The sequence below is a fragment of the Petaurus breviceps genome, unplaced genomic scaffold (genome assembly GCF_028583685.1).
Source record: "Petaurus breviceps papuanus isolate PSGF00001 unplaced genomic scaffold, PetGlider_PUasm1.0 129, whole genome shotgun sequence".
NCBI classification, from domain to species: domain Eukaryota; kingdom Metazoa; phylum Chordata; class Mammalia; order Diprotodontia; family Petauridae; genus Petaurus; species Petaurus breviceps.
In genome coordinates, this window is record NW_027185665.1 from 8,483,108 (window position 1) to 8,500,616 (window position 17,509).

The 17,509-nt window shown below is 36.9% G+C and overlaps 1 long non-coding RNA gene across 3 annotated transcripts in view; it reads left to right on the forward strand.

Annotated features, from left to right (window-relative positions):
* Positions 1-17,509, forward strand: part of LOC138173768 (uncharacterized) — a 166,047-nt gene that overhangs the window by 100,838 nt on the left and 47,700 nt on the right. Inside the window, exon 2 of one of the 3 annotated variants that reach the window (XR_011171515.1) lies at positions 151-218. The exons of the other annotated variants lie outside the window; for them this stretch is intronic. This is a non-coding gene — a long non-coding RNA (uncharacterized lncRNA). The remainder of the gene's footprint in view (positions 1-150; positions 219-17,509) is intronic. 3 annotated transcript variants of the gene reach the window in all.

Here is a 17,509-nt window from a genome sequence, read left to right on the forward strand (position 1 = left end):
ACATATCAACATTCACAAGATCACAGATAATTATAACAGCTAGCATTTTATAGCACTTTTAATTTTTTTCATTGTGCTTAACAAAGTTATCTTATTTGGCCCTTACAGTAACCCTGTGAGTTAGGTGCTCTTATTATCTTCATTTTACAGAGTAAGAAATTGAGTCTCACAGAGATGAAGTGACTTTCCTCGACTCACACATTTGGAAAGTATCTGAGGTAGGATTTGAATTCAAGTCTTCCTAACTCCCTATCTGCCTCTCAGTCCACTGATGGTGGCTCAGTTACCTTAGTGCAAATCTTATGAAGTTTTGAAGAATTAACTACTGTTTAAAAAATGACTGGGAAATAAGAATGCTTCAGAGGACTAAGCTGAATCACTTAAAGAAGGGCATTTTTTAATCCAATAAAGCAGAGAAAATAGAGATCGGATAAAAATTTTTGTTTCAAAGTGGAATTATAATAATTTTTGTTTGTGTCAATGGATGTTCCTGATTCTTCTTTGATCCTTCTTAGGGTTAGAGATCACTAAGATGATTATCTTAGATACTTCAGCTTCTTTTAGGATGATTAAACAAACATAATTGAACATATTGAAACCTCCTAAGATGTTGTCCTCAGATAGAATTGTTCATTGATAGTTCTTTTATCTGAACAGATAATTCTAGGTCAAGCCCTATTCTAGGTCTGTACCAGACTGACCAAAACTGGGTTACTCTGATTCACCAGCACAAATGTGCATGGTTTGCAAGCAGCAGGTACTTAAAAACATTAGTTTTTGTTCTTTTCATAACCTTTTAACACACTTTCTCAGTCAATCAACATGCATTTACTACCTAGCGTAGTCTGAATATAGTGATCTAACTGGGACACAAAGAAATAATGGATGAAAAAAATTGTTGTAATCCTCAAGGAACTCACATTGTATCTAGTGAGGGAAAAAATGAACAAGAAAGTAGCAATGCAAAACAAGATTGCAAAGGACTAAATGAGTGCTCTACCTAGTGAGTGTGGAAAATGAATTTAAGAGGGAAAGAAGGACTCAGAAAAGATATCATGAGGGAGTGGAATTGGGATTGGTTAGGCCATAAAGTCTTAGCCCTCCTCCCTTCTTGAGAGGCCTTCTCTTAGCTCCGGAGTCTTTGCTCCTGCCCACTGAAACAATTCCTTTCCATTAAGATTCAATTTACTGTCTCTCCTCCAAGGAAACTTTTCCTGATTCCCTCCCCCAACTTCCCCTACCATAATTGAAAGTCATTCCTACCTTCTCAAATATCTCTGAGCACTTTGCCTAAGCTTTTCATTGGTTTCTGTCACATCATGCCTTTTTTCATGATTTGTATACAAAATCCACCACAAACACATACACACACCACTGCAAACTCCTTAAAGACAGGGATGGTTTTTTTTTAGAGTTGTTTGTTCAGTGTCCAGCAAAGTATGCTGCAACTGATAGGCAAGTTCTAAATGTCTGTTCATCGAAAAATGAAATGGTGGAGGGGATTTAGAACCAGTAAGTTGGAGCCTATTGCTGGAAGGGGTGGGGCAAGAGCCATGAACAAGAAGAGGCCATTGTTTATGCTCCAGGGACAAGTAAAGCTGTGAGGACATAGCAAAGAACGCAAAGTGTGGCATAGCGGAAGATAGAGATTGTGACCAGTTTGTGGAAGCTCTTGAATGCCAGGAGAAGGAGATTCAACTTGATTCTTTAGGTAATGGGGAGTCAATTCAGTTATTAGAGCAGGTATTCACCTGCTCTATTCAGTATGCAATGTTACTTAAGGAATATTCATCAGAATAACTATGCTTTTTGGATTTTTCTGATTCTGGAATTGCCTAATTAGATTTACCTGATACACATTCACATATTCTACAACCTGTAGATATATGTTATAGTTTTCAATGATCATGTTCTCTTCTCCTTGCCAAAGAAGAACATAATTACTGGAAATGATAGCAAAGGGGAGAAAGAAAAGTTCTTTTAGCTCTACCCATTTCCCCTCTCAACTGTTTATTCCAGACACAGGGGGCATGGGCTAATAAGAAGTACAAAGAAATAGAAAGGATAAAAATTCTGAATATATTAAAAGTTAAATTCAATATAAACATCTGACAACATTCAAATAATTCTATGCAAAATACAAACCAAACTATGCAGGAATATTTGACCTTTATAAAGACAGGTATAATACAATGTGAATCCTATTGGACACCACTGGATTACACAAATGACCCATGCATGTTTTAAAAAAATCATTCTCAGAGTTGGAACATCTGCCTTTGGACCTCTTTTCATCTTGGAGGACTAATTGACTAAATGTTTACTCTTGAACTTCTTTGAACAAGAACTTCTGCTTTTCGGTTTGTCGTGTCGATTTGTCTGAGCACTGAACTGGGAAACGAAGTAGTTATTTCAAAAGTACAGATGGAGCCCCTTGTTTATATTCTAATTCTTTACACCAAATGGAACTGCAGGAGGTTCAAAATTTGTAAAGGTCTTCCAAAAAACCAAACACATTATTCATTTCAAGAAATCTGACGATTTTCTTTGAACTGCAGGGAAAAAAAAAAACCTTTTTAGCCCATTTGAGTTAACTGAGGTTAATTTGAAGATCCTAATATTCTTCAAGAAAAACAGTGAAGAGAGACCTGGTGATTGAATTCCAGAAGATGGTTTATTTGCCAATATGTATTTCAGTTGACCTTGAATGAACCAAGACATTATCGGTGCATTCCCTGCAGGAGAAAGAAAGCTTGAAGACAGGGGTTATACATGGTTTTGTCTTTGCATTCTCTCCATCTAGTAGAGTACCTTCTACATAGTAGGTGCTTAATGAACCTTTGTTGGATTGGATTGGACTACATTGGTTTGGATTGGATTGAATTCAGAGTTGGAAAGGAAATCCAGGTCAAGTTCATTTTCCTTTCACTGGGTACCAGATAAATACGTTTCACAAAATAGCTGTGTTTTAATTCCCTTCTATGGGAGACAAAATCCAGACATTAGTTTTTCTCATCTCTCATTAGTTCTCATGCTCTTGTAATTACATTAGTAATAAACCCTTAGCTTTGTGCTTTAGAAACAGACTTTTGGAGGGGTGGGAAGAGTGGAATTTAATGGGGAGAAATAGACTTATTTTAATTTCTTTCAGTAAATTGTGCTGGCTCGAGGGATTATGTCCTAAATGAGCTAGTATGTTGACAATCCTCTGTTGACAGGGTGTTCCCATTATAGGTGATTTTCAAAGCATGTTTGCTGTGAGGGCACTGTGAATGTGTGTTCTTCCAGCTTATTTTTAAATTTTGAATGCTAAAATTGCTACCTATAAAGGGAGATGAACAGAGAACACTGAAAGCTGAAAGTCTGGCCAATTGCAGGCCTTTCAGACTTTTTTCAGCAGAGAAATACAAATTGCTGCTTGAAATAAAATTAGTTTCTATCTTTGGACTCCCTTGTTGCAATGTTAGTATTCAATCTGATTTGGAGGGGGGGTGTACTTGAGGGGGTGTGAGGAGACTAAAACCTGTACTTCCTAAATCACCTTCACATTTAACACAGATAGGCACAATAAAACAGGAGTGCTATGCTCCAGGGAGCAGGTTCATAAAGAAAAAAATAAATGATTTGCAAAGTGGCTTGTATAATTAGGCTGCACTGGCCACCTAAAGTGCATTTCTGATGTTATCAGAGATACTGTGGAGCAGACTGAATCTGACCCATTCGATTTTTTAAAATGTATCCACTCTAAGAAAAAAAAAATTTTTTTCAAAAAATTTGGAATTTCATGAGGCTTACTCAGAACCTTCTAAAATAGTCAAATCTGGACTTAAATGTCAGTAATTTAAGGTTAGCTTTATGAATACAATGTCTATCTTCTGCAGCTGGGCTATATTATTTCAGTGACTTTTTTATGCTGAAGTTGCCTTCTAAGTTCTATGCTTGATTTATGAAGCAAAACACTCTATTTACTGTACAATGCTATAGTGCTGACATACAGGGTCACTCAGGAATGCATTTGGAGTGTGGAGCGGGGTGAGGGTTAAATGAGCAACATGCAATAGTTTTTTAATGTAAAATGTTGCTTTTAAAAAAAGAAAGCCGGATACTAAGTGGCTGAATGAAAATGGTGACAAACAGTAACGGGCTCATAAAATTTATTTGTGAATGTGGAGATTATGCCTGACTAGGCAATTTGAGGTTGAACTGCAGTGTACAAATTTTAAATTATAGGACAGTGCTTCAAACCAGTGCTCAAAGTAGGCCACTGTCTTTCTGCTTAAGGCTTTCTTGGGGTCAGCTTGGTTCTTTATCATAAGGGTTATATCTTTTCTAGAAAATTTTAGGACAAGAATCTTTTATCTAGTATCTACTCTATATAGTTATTAAAGATGTTTGATTTTATTTCATAGATGTCAGTTTTATTTGCTAAAATTGGGCAGATTATGATTTTGGACAATTATGTTAGTGGCAAGTTAAATTTAATTTCAACAGTATCTCTATTTAAAATACAAAACTGAATCCAAACTATCTTGTAGGTCCTTGGCAGACAGAGAGACAAAGACAGAGACAAAAAAACAGACAGAGACAGACACAGAGAAATGAGAAAGAATGAGAAGTGAGGGACAGAGAAAGTGAGACTGAGAGACAGAGACTAAGATAAAGGGAGAGACAAAGACAAAAAAAATCGAGTACCTTCTAGCTATCTCCACAGGCATGAGGAACAGAGCTCATTTTCTCTTTAAAGGGTAAATAGTGTGGATTTTCAGAAGTTCGACCATAAAGGTTTGCAAAGGAGGCAGATAACTGATCTCTAGCGCTACCATTAATCTGTGATTTCCATTCCATCATTCCATTATGAATTAGTATTTATAGGTAGCAAAGATTAATATTAGTGTACCAAGAAGCCTATCTAGATGGCACAAAGAAAAGATTCTTCAACTTTTGCTTTTTAAATGTAGGGGGCCTGAGTTACAAAGTTAAAAAAAAATTAACAAACCAGTTTCTAACAGGTGTGGAATGTTCCAAAGGAAGGGGTGGACCTGTAGAAACTAATACATAAGAAAAGGAGAACTTTCCATAGACGTTGGTGGCAATCGAAAAGTTATTGGCTTGAGGAAGGAGAAAGTGAATGAGAAAAACATGTCTGTGGAGAGAAATTGTTCTTAGGGGTTGAATAGGCCTGTCAGGTTCACTTAAGATTAGGCTACTGCTGCTACTTGAGGCTGTCAAAACTGGATATAACTTTATGGCTAAAACAATGTCCGTTTAAAACATAAAATTGATTACTTTTGAGAAAACACTCATACAATTTCTTCCAGGTTCTTTCTCCTCTGACATTTTAGGAGACTTTTCCAGGCTTGCCACATGACTCACAATTATGCTGATTGGGAACCTGAACAGCTGTGTAAAATAGTAAAGCTACCTTAAACATGTGCAGTCTATGAAAAAAAAAGTAATCATAAGGTAATGCCCCAAAGCCACTGAATACTGGCAACTTATCTTACAAGGAGATTGTTCTTTGATACCATGGGTGTGATTCAAATGCTTCAGTGAAACTTAATTTCCTGCTAGCCACAGAAAGAATGGCAAAGGCTTTCTAATTTGATTAGCTCAAGGTGATAGCTAATACTTCTGCCACAGTGCTGACTGATAAGACTTTGGCTCTTAATAGCAGCAGTCAAGGGATGACTCCTGATTTTCCTTAGGACAAGAGTTTCCCTATCAAATGGATGATTGTATGTTGAGTGAGAGGGAAGAGGGGAGGAGAGGGAAAGGAAAAGGGAGAAATAAAACTTCCCTTGAAAAAAATAAGAAGTTTGGACATTTTTACCTAAGCTAGATGGAATGGCCTTGGTAAGATCCCTTCTGCATATATTTCAAGTGGATGGGACCATTTTGAGGAAGGTAAGGTTTCTGCTGTCTTAAGCACCATTCTCTAATAGAACTTGTTAGTTTGAAGAGGTAGACGGAGCATTATGATATGTTGGTAGCTTTAGAAGTTTTTACTATCGGCCACCTAAGTACTGGCCTGACATTCGGAGGAGCTGGTGGGGATTATAGACTTAATTAGTATCACCTAATACACCAGGATGATTTAAAGGTGAATATTTAGAATTGAGCAGGGAAGTGGTGATAAATGTTTAACAGCAGAGTAGGAAGAATGTCCACAGACATTTTAAGTTTAATCTGTATTATTTACATTTTTTTGTCATTTCCTTAAGTTTAGACAGTTAACAAAACAACAAGTTAAACCCTAATTTGCAGTGTTTTCCAATTTCTGAGGTACAAATGCTCACCCAAACTGGATTCAGCACACCCCTAGTCAGATAAGTATTATTGAATGCAGGGTAATAATCCAAAGAGTTGTGGGAAAGACTTACAAAAAATAGGATATTTCTGCTCTCAAAGAGCTAGCAATCTAATAAGGAAATAGTGGGGAGGAAGCTAGAAGGGAGGGTCAGGGGGAAGCAAACAAACCAGTAACTATATGAAATAATGAAAACAATTAGGAAATAAATAACTGAGAAGAGGACAATGGTGGTTTAATGAACAGAGCACTAAACCCGGATTGAGGAAGTCATTGTTCCGTCATTTCAGTCATGTCTGACTCTTTGTGACCTCATCTGGGGTATTCTTAGCAAAAATACTGGAGTGGTTTGTCATTTCCTTCTCCAGCTCATTTTACAGATGAGGAACTGATACAAACAGGGTTAAATGACTTGCCCAGGGTCACACAGCTAGTAAGTGTCTGAGGCCAGATTTGAACTCAGGAAAATGAGTCTTCCTTACTTCAAGCCCAAAACTCTATCTACTAGGCTATCTAGCTGTCCCTGGATTCTGGAAGAACTGTGTTCAAATGTGACCTCTAACTGAAGATTCATGACCCCAGACAAATCATATCTTTTCTGAGCCTGCAACACTTAAACTTATCTAGAAAGTTATAGATAGATTTTTGAAACAATCATGGATCCAAAGAAATAATAATTATTTATTTCTATAGAACTTTAAGGTTGACAAAGCACTCTGTATAGAGTATGACATTTTATCCTTTAGTGTCTGTGAGATAAGTGTATTATTATCTTTATTTTACAGATGAGGAAACTGAGGTCCATGAAGATTTAGTGGCATACCTAGGGTCCCATAGGTAGTGACTAAGTTCGGATTTGAAATCAAATCTTTCTGACTTAAAGGCCAACTTTCTATCCACTACAGTAGATTAATTGGGAAGATTTCCCAGAAAAGGCATATGTTGGCATGAATTACATTTCCCCTCTGGCTTTGGTTTACCCACTTTGAAAAAGGAGGGCTGGGTGAGCTCACTTTTCTTAGGAAATCTAATCAACATAATGTATTCAAATTCTTAAATGCAGAGTTCACTGTTCCAAAGAGGAAAGAATGACTCTTATAGCTATTAACCTTGGGTGACACAGCTAAAGAAATCAAAACGAGAAAAGATCTATTAGGTCATCTTTCTCCCACTTGTTTCAACATAGAATTCTTTACTCAAATCTATTCTCCAACACTTGGTCAGGCTCGTCTTCAGTGACTCAAATGATTTTCCTTAGGATGCAATTTTCCACAAGAAGTAACAATTGACTCTGTTTTCAGTCCTCGAGAGAGTTTGAACTGCTTGGTGTAGTCTGGCTATTGCTTGATTTTTCATTTTTAGCTTTTCCTTCCACCACTTGATCCCTTCCTGCTGTTCTAGAAACCAAGAAAGAGTGATGCTCCAGAGGCCACCAATCATCTACTTTGGTAAAGTTTTCTACAATCCATGATACCTTCTCTAACCTATATTCCAAAATGCTTTTCTCCCATTCTTGAAAATGCCCTCCCCTTTATCTGCCCTTTTCCATTTGGAGTTGTTGCTGAGCTCATTAGCAGCTGTGACCATAAGTATTAGAATAATAATACCTTTTAATGGGATCTATGAGATTATCTAAACATTTTCTAATTTACCCCACGCCTACCTCATTTTAAAGGTGAAGAAGATGGAGCTCAGAGAAGAGATATAGCTCATCCAGTTAGGTATTGACTCACCAGACCTCAGATCACCTGACTCCCAGCTCAGGACTCTTCTCATTGTATCCGACTACATAAAAAATAACTGAACTAAGATGGCACATTTTAAGACTTACAAAAGGATGCATTTCTGATGGGAGGAGTTCTTTGATTAAAGATGGTGCAGCACTCTGATTTCTGGAAAAACTTAAATACTTAGATCAAGAGTTGCAAGATCTTAGTCCATGGCCAGCCGATGAAAATCACATGAATGACCTACTAGAGGCTTAATTCCAAAAATAACCTACAGCAATTTTCATTTATCTCCTTTTATATTGCTTTTCTAAGACAGCCCCTTTACTTAAGGTGATATAGAAATATATTAGGAGAAAGTATATAGTTGGCAGCAAGGTGGCACAGTGGATAGAGCATTGGACCTTGAGTGAGGAAGACCCAAGTCCAAATATGGCCTCAAATAGGAGCTGTGTGATACAGCCAGGTTACTTAAACACTACCTGCCTCAGTTCTCTCATCTGTAAAATGAGGGTAATGGTACCTACCTCTCACTGTTGTACACATAAAATGAGATAATAATTTTAAGGTATTTTGCCAATCTCAAAGCACTGTTAAACATCAGCTCCTACTTCTTTTCATTATTAATTATATTCTGTAGCATTTACTTGGATATGGCAGCTATGACAAGGTGCTACACTGCCGCCCTCATCATTTGACTCAGTAAAAATGGTCTTCCTGGGGGGCAGAGCCAAGATGGCAGCACAGAAGCAGGAAAACTTCATGAGCTCCCCCCATAGCCACCTCAAATATCCATAAAATATGACTCTAAACAAATTTCAGATCTACAAATACCACAAAGGGACAGAGAGAAACAAATCTCCTGCTGAAGGCAGCCCAGAAAGCCTATGGAAAGGGTCAATCACAGTGTTCTGGGAGCCAAACCCAGCCCTGCATGACACTCCAGTTTTAGATCCAGCATGTCCACAAACAGCAGCAACTGGAGTGGATTTCAGGAGAGTGGACCACCAGCATCTGTGGTGGTTTCCAGAATTATCAACCCATAAATGCCAAAGACAAAGTCAAAGGTCAGTGTGGAACCCTGTTGGAACTGAGCACAGTCTGGCATCTGCCCCCAGAGCAAGAAGCAGCAGAAGCACCGCAGCCATGTAGCCACTTCCACATGGCTGCTTCAGAGCTCCTGGCCCACAGATTGTAGGGGGACCAAGAGACTATTCAGAAGGTAATCACTCTTGCTTTAACCGGCTTGGATCTGGATCACTGTCTTGGGTAGAGGTCCTAGAGTGTGTGACCAGTGAGCCAGAGTCTGTGGGGGCTGTAGAGAGGGTGCTTAGCTAATAGCTGTGGCAGCTATGAAAACCCCAGCAATTTGGGGTGAAGCTCTACTCTCTGGAAGAAGGGTTCTACTGTAGCAAAGAGCTCAAAAGTCAAGTAATTGAGTGGCAACATGTGCAAGCAAAGGAAACAAAGCAAACACAGCAATGAAACCTTAGATTCCTTTTTTGGGGACAAAAAAGATCAAATCATGGAATGGGAGGAAGACAATGAAGTCAGAACTCCTGCATCAAAAGCTTCCAAGAAAAATATGACCTGGTTACAGACTATGGAGGAGCTCAAGAAAGATTTTGAAACTCAAGTAAGAGAAGTGGAGGAAAAATTGGAAAGAGAAATGAGAATGATGCAAGAAAATCAGGAAAAGAGAGTCAACAACCTGAATGAAGAAAATAACACCTTAAAAAAATGGACTAACTCAAATGGCAAAAGAGGTCCAAAAAGCCATGAGGAGAAGAATGCCTTAAAAAGCCAAATTTGCCAGATGGAAAAGGAATCTCAAAAGCTCACTGCAGAGAATAATTCCTCCAGAATTATATTGGAACAAATGGAAGCTAATGACTTTAGGAGCAATCAAGATACTATTAAACAAATCCAAACAACTTAAAAAATAGAAGACAATATGAAATCTCATTGGAGAAACCACTGACCTGGAAAATAGATCCAGGAGAGATAATTTAAAAATTATTGGGCTACCTGAAAGCCATAATAAAAAAAAGAACCTAGAAATCATCCTTCAAGAAATTCTCAAGGAAGATTGCCCTGATATTTTAGAACTGGAGGGCAAAATTGAAATGGAAAGAATTCACCAGTCACCTCTTGAAAAAGATCCCAAAAAGAAAACTCCACAGAATGTAATAGTCAGGTTCTGCAGTTCCCAGATCGAGGAGAAAATATTACAAGCAGCCAAGAAGAAACAATTTGAATATTGTGGAAACACAATCAGGATAACACAAGATCTAGCAACTTCTAGCTTAAGGGATCAAATGGCTTGGAATATGATAATCTGGAGGTCAAAGGAGCTAGGATTAAAACCAAGAATCACCTACCCAGCAAAACAGAGTATAATGTTTCAGGGGAAAACATTATCATTGAGTGAAATAGAGGACTTTCAAGCATTCTTGATGAAAAAAAAAAACAGATTTGTGCAGAAAATTTGAAATTTAAATATAAGAAGCAAGAGAAGCATGAGAAGGTAAACAGGGAAAAGAAATCATAAGGAACTTATCAAAGTTGAACTATTTACATTCCTATATGGAAAATGACAATTGTAAATCATGAGACTTTTCTCAGTATGAGGATAGTTGAAGGGAATATATGTGTATTTATGTGCATATGTGTGTATGTATGTATATATGTATGTATGTATGTATACCCACATACAGACACATACATTTATATGTATGTATAGGAGGGTCTAAGTGTGTGTATGTGTATATATATAATATATGTATACTATATATGTGTGTGCGTGTACATGTATACATAGACAGAAGGCACAGTATGAGGTGAATATGAAGGCATGATATCTAAAAATAAAATTAAGAGGTGAGAAAGGAATATATTGGGAGAAGCAGAAAGGGAGAGATAGAATAAAGATAAAAACTATTACAATGGAAGGGAAGAGCAGGAAAGTGAAAGGGAATGGGTCAACCTTACTCTCATTGAATTTGGCTTAAGGAGGGAATAACATTCAGATTCAACTGGGTATCTTACCCTACAGGAAAGTGGGGGAAAGGGATAAGAGGGGGAGATGATAGAAGGGAGGGCATATAGGGGAGAGGGAAGTTAGAAGCAAACACTTTTGAAAAGGGACATGGTCAAAGGAGAAAATAGAATAAGTGGCAGGGCAGGATAGGATGGGGGGAAATATAGTTAGTCTTGCACAATATAAATACTATGGAAATGTATGGCGTAACTATACTTGTACAACCTATATTGCATTGCTTGTCTTGGGTGTGAGTGAGGAGCGAAGAAGGGAAAGAATCTGGCAACCAAAGTTTTAAAAACATATATTAAAAATTGTTTCTTTTACATGCAACTAGGAAATAAGATATACAGGACCTGGGGTATAAAATCCATCTTGCCCTACTAAGGTGGGGAAGGATATAAGAGAGAACAGATTGGGAGAAGGGGTATTCAGTAGGCTCACTATCTTGGGGTGGGGTGTAGGGGAAAGATGGGGAGAAAATGTGTAACTCAAAATCTAGGGGAAATGAATGTTGAAAACTATAAACCACAATATTGCTGCTACTATATACAACATTATCTTGGTTTTGCTTACTTGGCTCTTCATCATTTCATACAAGTCTTTCCATGTATTTCTAAATTCATTGAGTTCATCATTTCTAATAGCACAGTAGTATTCCATCATAATCATATACCACAACATATTTAAGCATTTCCCAGTTGATGGGGATCCCTGAAGTGTCCAATTTTTGCCACCACAAAGTGAGCTGCGATAAACATCCTGCTTTCATTCAAAATTATAATTATCATTTGTGAATTTTTGTCCATCTTGTTTTTACTTCACTATTTTTTCTCAGCTTCTCTTTTTTACCCTATCCCTGTTACTTTATCTTTTCCCCTTACCCTCCCACTACCTACTTCATCCACTCCTCCAAGAGTCCCCATTCTCCTCTCCCCTAAATCTCAATCCACACACCCCTCCAACAATCCCCCCAACCTGTCCTCCACCTTCCCCATCCCAATCCACATACTCCTGTAAAAGTTCCCCAGTTTTCTCACCTTTCTACATGTTCAGTAGACGTCTACCCCCTTCTGGATATGCACATTGTTTCCTCTTCAACCCAAATGAGAGTAAGGTTCCAATATTCCCAGTCCTCCATCCCCATCTGCTTCCTCCATATTAATTCTTCCTTTCATGTCCCATTTATATAATATAATTGCTACCTTTTTTTCCAAAAGGCAGAGTGAAATCTTTGAAAATAAGAAAAAAGTATGGGGAGAAAAATCTCTCCCTAAAGAGAATTCTTCATGACTACTCCCCAGGGTATATATCCCAAAGCAGTTGTTAAATGACATATTGAGTGTCCTAAAAGTCATTCAAAAGTCAGCTCAGTATATTCTAGCCCACTAATTGGAGGTAGCATGGTACAAAATGGTACAGCATGGTACAGAAGGATCAAATTGGCTTTGAACTCTGTCTCTACTATTTACTACTTGTGTGATCTTTTCACTTAATCTGACTGAGTCCTAGTTCTCCATCTTTAAAGTCAGAATGAGATGGGATTAGATAGCCTCTAAAGAATTTTCTAGCTAGAAATCGATGATTCTGTGACTGAGAGACTTCCCTCATTGGTGAGTAAGAAAGCATGCCTTCCTTACCTAGTAAAACATTAGGAAGAGTGAATGAAATTGAGGTGGAGCAGAAGATTCACCTTTCAAGGTGTGGACGATGGAAACTCTCCACAAAGGATTTACTTTAAGTGGAATTAGCTAATTGTAAATGCATGACACAGTATAGTGGGGAATCAAGAGAAACTTTGATTCAAATACTACTTCTGCTACTTACTGACTGTAATCATGAACAATCATCTCTCTAAGTCTCAGTTTCCTCATCTGTAAAACAGGGATAATAACCCCTCATGGTTGATGTAAGGATCAAATTAAATAATGCTACATATTTTGTAAACATTAAAGTGATATATATGCATATATATGTATATATATATATATCAATCAAAGGGAATATTACAGTATGTTTATTTCCAATATCTTTGGTCTTTGAGAGCCCCAATCTCTCAACTTTATCCGACTTCCTCCTTTCCCTGCATTCATTCCCAGTTTTAGAGGCAAGTTTTCAGCAGCCACTATGACTAACTGATCTCCAGGAGAAATGGTTAATACATAAGGTAAAATTCAATATGGAGTCATCTGAATAGAACCACCATAGTTTGTGGCCTACTTTTTAATTCCAGACAATATTTCTGCTACCACTGTTTGTTTGTAGTTACCCTCCCCATCAGATGTTATCTACTTAAGAGAATATAAATTCATATTAGTCCCAGATTAAATAAGCCATGAGTTATATATCTGCAACAAAAAAATAAATTAAAAAAATATATATATACTTCTCACTCATATGTAAATTTTTTTATTATCTTTTTTTTGGATTATCCACAATACTATCCTTCTTCCCAAAGGAACAAGAGATAACTGTATGTGTCAATCAAAATCTGATTCAGTTGGTATCCCACTGTAGCTGTTTTTAGGAACTTAGATGAGGCAGACTAAGCAGTAAAAATTGAAAGCTATAAAATGATTCAACCTACTTGACTCACACAAGGTAAGAAGGTAAAAGAACTAATTGGAGACACCTAAGGAAAAGAGGCAAAAAAATATAAACAGATTATAGTTGCCTGGGAGTGGGAGAGAGCAAGAACAGGAATTGATTTTTGAAGAAAACAGGATAGATTCACTACTCAAATGATGGAGGGGAGGTAGGTGAGATGATCTTGAGGTTATGGCCAAGTCTAACCTGCCTAACCTGTCACATGACTTCTCCTAATTCGATACAAATAGATTTGTTGGGTATCTAGATTGTACCCCATAAAATAGAGCTACTCAGAGATGTACACAACGATTGGGTGTTTTGCAGAAAGAAAGAGGGTCTCTAGTAGATGTGGATTATTATTGGTTTCCTATAGGAAAGCTAGAAATTTCTAGAATGAAAATTCCAGATGTGGAGGATTCAGTGAAGGGGCAGGGCAGGGAAGCCAGACAAGTGGAAGGTACCTGTCTAGAGCAGAAAACCTGTCACAAGAAAGCCTGGGACCAGGAAAACCAGAGATGGTTTTTGGTTTGGGTTTTGGGCTCTGTCAAACTTGATTATGTGCCAACCACATTTCAGACTCACAGAGGGCAGTTAGGCTGAGACTACTTCCTCATGTGTAACTGACAAGCTATATCTCAGAAGAATACAGCCCTGTTCTAGAACTTCTGAGACTATAAATACAGAAATCATAGGAAAGGCAAGATCTATAATACTAGCTAGTAATCACCAAAAGTCAGAGATCATTTTTAAGTCTGGAGTATAGATTACCTTGCCAGGTGGTAACTGGAACGTAGACACAGTCTGAACAGAGAGATTGTTCTTAAGACAGCTTCTAAACAAAGTGAAATTAGAGATTTGTAGCTTAGTGTACATAAATTCATGTATACAAAGTTAAACCTCAAGTTTCTGTATGCATGTATATATTCAAGACCCATTTTGAATTCTAGCCCAGCCCATAAGAAGCAGAAATAAGCCTAGAATTCATAAATTCTGCAACCTTTCCTGCCTTTGATCTGGCCTATGTGTGATCATAAAGAAATCACTTAACATTCTGGACCTTACCTCACCTGTATAATAAGTAGATCATACTACATGATGTCTAAAGTCTCTTCCATTTCTCATTCTGTGCTCTAATGGTCTCTAGATCACACTTAAATTACTAATGTCCATATAGCTTTGGCTAGATGAAAAGTATAAGACTCAGTTTTCCTCAGTGGGACAAAGTTAACCAAACTGTAATATAGTCATATGCTTTCACATATAGAAAAAGTATCAGTAAGAAGGAAGATGGGGGCGTCTAGGTGGCACAGTGAATAGAGCACCAGCCCTGGAGTCAGGAGGACCTGAGTTCAAATCTGACCCCAGACACTTAACACTTATTAGCCGTGTGACCTTGGGCAAGTCACTTAACCCCAATTGCCTTACCCTTCCCCCTCCTAAAAAGCCAAAAAAAAGTGTTGTTGTAGGGGCAGCTAGGTGGCACAGTGAATAGAGCACTGTTCCTGGAGTCAGGAGTACCTGCTTTCAAAACTGACCTCAGACACTTAACACAAAAACTAGCCATGTGACCTTGGGCAAGTCACTTAATCCCAATTGCCCTCCAAAAAGCAAAAAAAAAAAAAAAAAAGAAGCAAGATGGACACAGGGACACCAACCACTGCTGTACTCTATGGAAGACTTTGGAGACATATCTCTCAATGACATGAGCCAGGTAACACTGACATTTGGCTTCAAATGAAATTCTAACACAGATAACTGGCATGTCTTGAGAAACCAGATGAAGATGAAAGCAAAATTATCACTGAAATTATGGTCTCCCATTTAAATTAACACTTGATTCTTTCAGAGACCAGGATTTGAAGTATGAAATATGAAAGAATAAATCATTCAAAATTGGAGGGAAAAAAATGACTTCTTCATTGAGCATAGTCAAATCACAAGAAAGAATAGTAACAAGGACTTAGGATCCAGTGTGCCCTTTTCCACTGTATTCCCTCTCTCCCTTTTTTGATGTCCCAACTTAGAACACTGAAATATTCTTAAAGAAGAAATATCTTACAGTTGCACTCCCTAGATCACCGCTAAAACTTCTATCTGGTATCTGAAGTCAGAAGGAGCCTGAGAATATCTAATCCTAGACCACAGGATTAAGAACAAGAGAAGGTTTTAATGATTACAAAGTCCAGCAACTATATTTTATAAATATAACAAGGCTATACCAGTCACAACAACTAGATATTGGCCACCCCCAGCTTGTTACTTAATTTGTTCCCATATTTAATCTCACCATTCCAAATTCTAGGGTAATCCCAGGGTGTATGTGGAAATTTTCTCATTAAATACTGAAATTTAATATCTCTCTCAATTAATATTCTAAACTACCAGATCCCAAACTAGTTCGTTAAAAATGATTTATTTAATAACCCAGAGAAACTTCTTTTCCCAATAATAGATTATATTTCTCTATATAAAATCTTATTATTTTAAGATTAAATACATATTAAAGTTCCTAAATAATTTATTAATACATCAATAACAAATAAAGAAATAATTATTAATAATTTATTGAATATGAGAAATACAGTGTCACCTCAAACCTCCACTGTAGCAGAAGATGACTTTTCTTTACTTCTGGAAATATCATTGCACTATTCAGTTCACTCAAGGCACCTAACAATTCCCATCTCAAGAGTTCCCTTCACTGTCTTTGGAAGATGAGGATTGAAACAGTTGATTCAAGAAGTGAATATTCTTCATTCTATTGTTCTCCTTCAGCTTCTTTCTGGACATGACAGAAAAGCAGTGTCTTTCGCTTTATCAAATTATCATTACTCTTAATAGTCTCTATTGTAATTCACAAATCATTAACTTAATTTTATGTTTATTCATTAAACATTCATTAAGAGAGTTTTAACAAAATGAATTCATCTGCTTACCTTTTTTCTCTATTTTTCACAAACTTCTAATAGGTCCTCATACATAAAAATTGAAAACCCTGACTCCATGGAGAGAAGAACAACATAGAATGAGAGTTACAATTATAAATATGCTTTTAAAGGAACAGCAACCGTTTTTATAGTGTTTCTAGGACAGGCCTTTGAAACCAGTGGTTTACAGGTTAGTAAACTGAGGCCAAGAAAGGTAATAAAGGTGCTTGCTCAATATCCTAAGATTAGTCAATGGCAAAGCTGAGATTTTACCTGTATCTTCCCATTTCAAATTCAATGTTTTTTTCCATTAAACCATTTTGTCTCATCTTACTTTTACTAATTAATACCCTTCTCATATGGTGGTTAAAATTTCCAAAAAAAAATTTTATAGGAGGTAACTTTTTTAATCAATTGCATGTGTAAACATATATTTCACTAAAGAAAAAAAATCACATATAAATCCTTATCATGCACCTATGTTTAAAAAGAGCATGTTCTGTGGTAACTTCTAAATTCATTATTAGCAAAGGTTGTATTTAAGATTCCTGTGTCTACTGCTTAATAACACCCAAATTAGTCTCGATGGAATTAGCTGTAATTAAGGACATTGTGAAATATGGTGGGGGCAAACAGAATTACACTGTATTACTTTATTAATAATATTCTTTAACTACACTGTAAATTGCTATTAGGCCTGCATATTACTGCCTGGATATGGAAATAGTCTTTTGCTATGCTAATCTAACACAATTTTCTTTTAAATGTAAACAAATTATACTCTATTAATATGCTGTTCTACTTGCATAGTTAATTATTGTAACAGTAAGGAATAAAATTGTTCTGCTTTCTCTGTTTCTGATGGAAAAAGAGCTACATAAATAGTTTAATAGGGAACTAATTATGCAAAAAATTTAGA